The following is a 6,073-nucleotide window of genomic DNA, read 5'->3' as shown; positions in this document are numbered from 1 at the left end:
CCTGTACATGTTGAAGAGGAAACTGAAATCTAAATGCTAGTACCAGTTACATTTCTACTGGACTTTTCAGGCTGGCAGTTCTTCCAGAGCACACACTTAGTTTGTAGAGCTTAGAAGAAGAAATCTTAAGAGTGTGCGTGCGTGTGTCTGTTGGGGGTTGTGCATCCAAGATTCAAAAGCTTAAAGTTTTTATTTGAACTTTTTAAGTTGGTGCAAATGTGAGTTCTATGCCTTATTCATATCAATAGTACAGCACACTGCAGTGGCAAGGTTAGCATCATGCTGCCAATAGGTACTTTTTGTAATTAAAGTTTGCATATTTGTGAATATGTCTGATACTGGCTTTCTTGTATGTAAATCATTTGTAAAATATTTCTTAAATCTTGCTTTTGCTAATATATTTAATTTTCAATAAAAGCTAAAAGTTTGTAATATTTTAAACTTTATTAGAAACTAAAAATCACTTTCTTTTTTCATATGCTTCTATTCTGGGATCTTAAGTACATCCAGAAGCTGCTGTTTAACCTACATTAAGGTTGTGAGCACTTCATGACGTAACTGGTATGTACATAATCTGTTTCTGATTATAGCACCTGTCTCAGACTGATTATTGGTCAGACAAGTTTTTTGCTGGTGGCCTGCTTTTCTATCTATTTTGTTTAAATCAGGTATGAAGTTTGCATTTCGCAAAACTTAGAAATTGTGGGAATCTGTTCTTGCAGAACAGTGAGGTATTTCACAGACCTGTTAGTAAGATGCTCTGGCCTTGTTCTCTTCAGGGGTCCAAGGTTTGAGATATTACAGGCAGCCCAAGATCTGCTGGATCATTTTTAATGTGGTTTTTCTATCTAGGGTAAATTTTCCGTTTATGGTACGAATAAAGTCCTGGATTAATATTTAGAACGCTTTATTTGCATAATAAAAGAAGAAATGGAATCCTCTATTTCTCCACTTCCATATGTTGTAACTTTAGAAACTTAATCTTTGCATCACCATGATCTTCTTAAGAATGTAGGTGGCAGGATTTTTTTACCTTAGTGGCAAAAAGTCCCTGTAGCCAGGCTGGAAATACCCAAATAAACTAGTGGTAATTTTTTTTTTCTTCTTACTAAGAACCTGAGTTTTGAAAATGAGTATTCCCTACTCTGCTGGAAGATGTGGTTTCTAAATGTTTTTATACATTCCCATGACTTTTTAATAAGGTAAAAATTCAGATAAAGTATCAGTTGGCTTGCACTGTCCTGTGCCTAAGTGTGTTCTATTTCTGGAATTGTATAAACTACGTAAGGTAAAACATTATTAAAAGGAAACAGCAACAACATAAAAAGGAAAGTAACTGTGTTTAACACGCGTTGCATTGAGGCTGGTTGTAAGTATACTCTTTGGTAGCTGTTCCACAGACGTGATTATTGTATGTGCTCTTGGGAATGATAGAAAATTGTGAGTGGGGACGAAAGATTTTTAAGAGGTTTTTCGAGTTGGAATTTTTTTAAGTGAATGTTTTGTGGACCAGATTTTATCACTTTGTGCAGTTAGAATGAGACAGTAAAACAAGCTTGACTGAATGTTTGCATAGCCCTTTCAGTAAGTATCTTGGAGAGATACTATGCTGTACTTTGTACATCGTACTTTGAATTTGGGGAGTATCTTCTTATTCTTACAATTATTTTTTTTATCCCCCCCATCACACAGCAAGGGTTCTTTAGCTGTCAAACAATAAATAGCAACTGACTAAGGATAAAGTTTGATCACCTTTTATTATTATAATAAGGTTGAAAATCAGTGTAATTAGGCCTGAGCAGAATGCAAGTGAACTAGGCATAGGGAAAAGGGGAAAGCTCACTTGCTGTGTAGGCAAGGTACAACACCTCAAATGATTAGACTTACCTGATGAGGAGCAACAGCCAAGAGAATTGTCAAGCTCTCGTTTTCTCTCATGACAAAAGGAGGTCTCCTTCGCTGGGCAGCACCCTTGGACCAGCCAACGAAAGCTACCCCGAGTTATTGTTGGGGCACCTTATTTACAAGATTGTGCTTTCTTTGTTCAGTCATATGATCGACAAGTTGATGGAGAAATGTTCTTTATGTAAGTGTGAGAACAAAACTAAATGTGTCTCAAAAGATTGGTAATCCGTAAATAGCTATAAGTGAATTGGATGTGCATGTATGTTAGTATGAAAGGTCGTAAACTTCAACATGAGGGTTTGGTGTCACTGTACTGAGAACTGTCTGCTCAGAAGTGATGTGTATTTTTCAAATGTTTCTGGCAAGGACCTGTTCCCAGTTTTGCTAAGTTGTGGGCAGAGATCTCGCTGAAATTCTTAGTTTATGATTAATATTCACCTCTAGTCTCGTTACTCTTACCAAATGCCATTTTTTGTAGCAACTTTGAGCCCTTGAAGAGAACCAATGAACTCTATGTTCAGCTTTCTTGGTATGAAATGTCAACTTCACGTTTCTCCATCTAACTTTACTTTTGGCAATTAGCAAATATTTGTCACAGTCATTCTAGCAAATAATTTCTCCATGGGCCTAAGTTTCTGGTTTCTAAGTTACTGGTTCTAAGTTTCTTTAAGGACAGTATGCAAAGATAGTTGTAAGATATTAGTGGGGGGGAAACTTGAAGCTATGCTAGAACATTAGTTCTCTAGGAAGAAGTGTTTGCTCTGAACCCCATGAAAGATGAGGTCAGATTCAAATGTTGCTAGAGGCTTTAGAAGGCTTGTCATTGTTTTGGTTTTATAAGTGATCTAACCCATTCCTTTCAGTATGTGTGGGGTGGGGTAAATATCTACTAAATACTCAGATTTTGCTTTAGACTCACAATAATTACACATGAGACATGGTAGAGCTGATCTGCACAACTGAGTCTTTTGGACAACAGCATGAGGGAGCCTCGTAGTGCAAGGCTCTGCTTGCTTGACATTGGGGCAGCAGCAGTTCCCAGAGAGAATGGTTAAACTTCAGCTTTGAGCAGGTCCTCAGGAGCAGTAGACAAACCACAACTGCCCAGCCTGCACCTGTGCAAGGCTAAAATGTTTCTTTTTCAGTACTGACTTTGACTGTACAGACCTGGCTATTTACAACTGGATTTATAATGGGAAGAAGGTCACTCCACTTAGTAGATAAGAGATTCCTGTACAAGGAAGATTGTATCCATGCCACTTGGTATCACACTGAAATCTGCCCATAATCTTCTCATTTATGTGCTTTTCTAAAATTAAAACCAAACCAAAACAAAAAACCAAACAAACAAAAAACCAAACAAAACCCAAAACAAACAGCAACAAACAAAAAACCAAAACCCCAAACAAACAAACAAACAAAACAAAAAAAACCCCAAAACTCCAAAACTGTAAAACATTCAATGCTAGGATATAAATTATTCTCAGGCATTTATCAAAACAAAGCAAAACAGAGTTCACTGAGCCTTGATTTTTTTTTTGTGAAGTTATACTTTCCTGGACACTCATAACTGTGACTGCTTTTACAAGCAAAGGCCAATAGTGGGATTTCACCATAGAGTTAAAAAAATAATTGCACTAGTGATAATATGACTTAGCTTCAGTATGATAGTATGATGTAGCTTGCAGTCAGGAGCGCTTATTAGGATGTGGCAGGCTCTCTAGGACAAAAAGTTTTGAATGTGTGAGAGAAAGCAGTTGCTAAAGAAGTCGTTATACTTCTAGTTGAGGGGTTTGATTTCGTTTGGTAAATAAGATGGAAGAATGTCCTATATTGGAAATAACTTTTAAAGCAGACTGAATATGAACCTGTACTAGCTGGGAAGTTGGCCATTTACTAGATGTTTAGTGTGTTAGAAAAGGGAAATGATGTAATGGGAAACTGGAGGCTGTGCTGTATTAAGACAAATACAGTCACTTTCCAATCCAAACAGAAATGCTCTCGAGCTTGGCATCTTAAAATACTTAATTATATTATCTATTTGAGTGACTGTTGGTTCCGTGCACTCAAGAACTTTCTGGTCTGTCAGCTTGGAATGTTTTTATCAGCATAAAGAGCTATACAACGGGCTTGGCAAAGTGGGCTACTACCTTACAGTGCTGTAAGGGGAGGGGGGAGCGGTGATGTTTCTTTTATCCTTTTTTTATATTTTTATTTTTCCCCCTCTTGCATCAGACCTGACTCAGTTCTGACTGAGGGCTCCTTGTGGGGACTGCCACAGCCCCTCCTATTTCCCCTGCCAGTGTATCAGACCCATTTATCTGACGTTTCAGCCAACTGCTGCCTGCTAGATGAAGTCCCAAAGTCTGGGAAGCAACGAGTGCCTGTGAAGGACAGCCCATTCTTTTCTGTGGAAAGCTCTGTCCTTGAAAAAGACTTGAACTTGATCCTTGATATTCACAAGCATCTGTTGAGCTTCTGGCAACTTGTTTGCTGTACTGTTTTTCTGTGAAGATGCCCTCCTACTGGTGATGACATCTGTCAGCAGGAGGGGAGAGAGAAAAGCTGTTACAGTTAATTCTTTTACCAAGTTCCATGCAAATACATCTTCATTCCTTCTTAAAAGACGCTTTGAATTTTACCTTCCACATGGAACAGCAAATCTTCTAAGATTTTTACGCTCAGAGTATACTCTTCAGGAAGTAAATCCTGCAGAAAGCTCCCCACTCTAGTTGAACTGACATTTCGTAGTCGTCATGATGTCCATACAGAAGAAAGTTAACAGAATCTGTCTGAGGCCTGCTACAAGACTCCTGAGGCAGAAACCCAAAGCTCTAGAGGCAACCTCTGTTGTGGTTATTTAAGGAAATAAACTGAGACAGTGTGGGGGTAAAAAGGGAAATTAAGATCTTCCCTTCCTACAGGTCTCTGCATGCCTGTGGTGGTAAAAGCACTCTTCTAAGAATTAAGGGAAAGGTTAAGTTTTGTCCTTTCCCCCAGCAGAAAGGGGACCAAATTGCTTAAAACCAGGGTGTCTGTTCCAACATGTAGTAGGGTGCAGGTTATGTTTTGTGTATATGGGGCACTTTGTGTATCCTGATAAGACTTTGATGAGTACCAGGCTGTTCTGCCTTGTTAAGACCTAAAGTGCTTCGCAAAAGCGTGACAGCGGGTGCTTAAGTGACTTTAGGTCCCTCTTGCCCAGGGAGCTATTGCACAGCAACACTGAGGAGCTTTGAATGCACACACTTAGATCGGAAATAGAACAGGGATTTGGGAACTGGAACTGCAGCATCATTCTAGAGGTAATTAAACTATGCCAGAAATTCAGGGTTTGTGTTGGATTTTTTTATTTTGCTTTTTATCAACTATCTGTGAAACTTGAAAGCTTTCTTCTCTTGTATGTACCTTGAAACAAGTCTTGATTGTTCAAACAACCTTTACACCTTATTTTTGTCTGAGCCCAGAAATTGATCATTCTCATGTGTATGCTTTTGGAAGTTTTGAACAAGAAGTGTGTTCTGAAAATGCAGGACATGCCAACTGCAACACAATCCAAATACAGTGCACCTCTGATTTTATTTTAAAACATGGCTCAAGATTTCCAACACAATTTCACAATTAAGTTGCATGGCTAAAGAAATCAGTGGGGCTGTGAGAAAAGGTCCAAATGCCCACTGTAGTGAGGGAACACTCATGATTTTTCTTTGAGTATAAATTAGTTTAAAACAAAGACTGCCTTAATGCCATCCCCAAGAAGCCTAAAGCACATCCTTGGCCTTCAACTCACTTTTACGGTTCCGCCCAGGCAGTGGATATTGAAACCATACTTTTGGTCTTCCAGATAGGCACTTTAACCTTTGAGCTGTGGATGGATGACAAACCAGTGGGAGCTGTGACTTGATTTCCCCCTCATTTTCCAGAATGTTTTTTTGGGGGGATTGGATTTTTTGGAAACAAAGTGATATAAAAACTGAGCACCAGGTGCCACTCACCTGTACCTGAAGCAATGTAGGATATAAACCAAGTTCTGCCCTCAGCACTTCCCTCTGCTAAGTCCAAAAAGTTCTTTGCTAATATCTTTAAAGAAAATATACTTTTAAGCAGGCAACTCTGCTAATTAGGACATGCTCTAATCCAGGGTCCTAGGTTCCACAGCGGATGCTTA

The sequence above is a fragment of the Chiroxiphia lanceolata genome, chromosome 4, assembly GCF_009829145.1.
Source record: "Chiroxiphia lanceolata isolate bChiLan1 chromosome 4, bChiLan1.pri, whole genome shotgun sequence".
Taxonomy (NCBI): Eukaryota; Metazoa; Chordata; class Aves; order Passeriformes; family Pipridae; genus Chiroxiphia; species Chiroxiphia lanceolata.
This window is presented reverse-complemented; position numbering follows the sequence as displayed.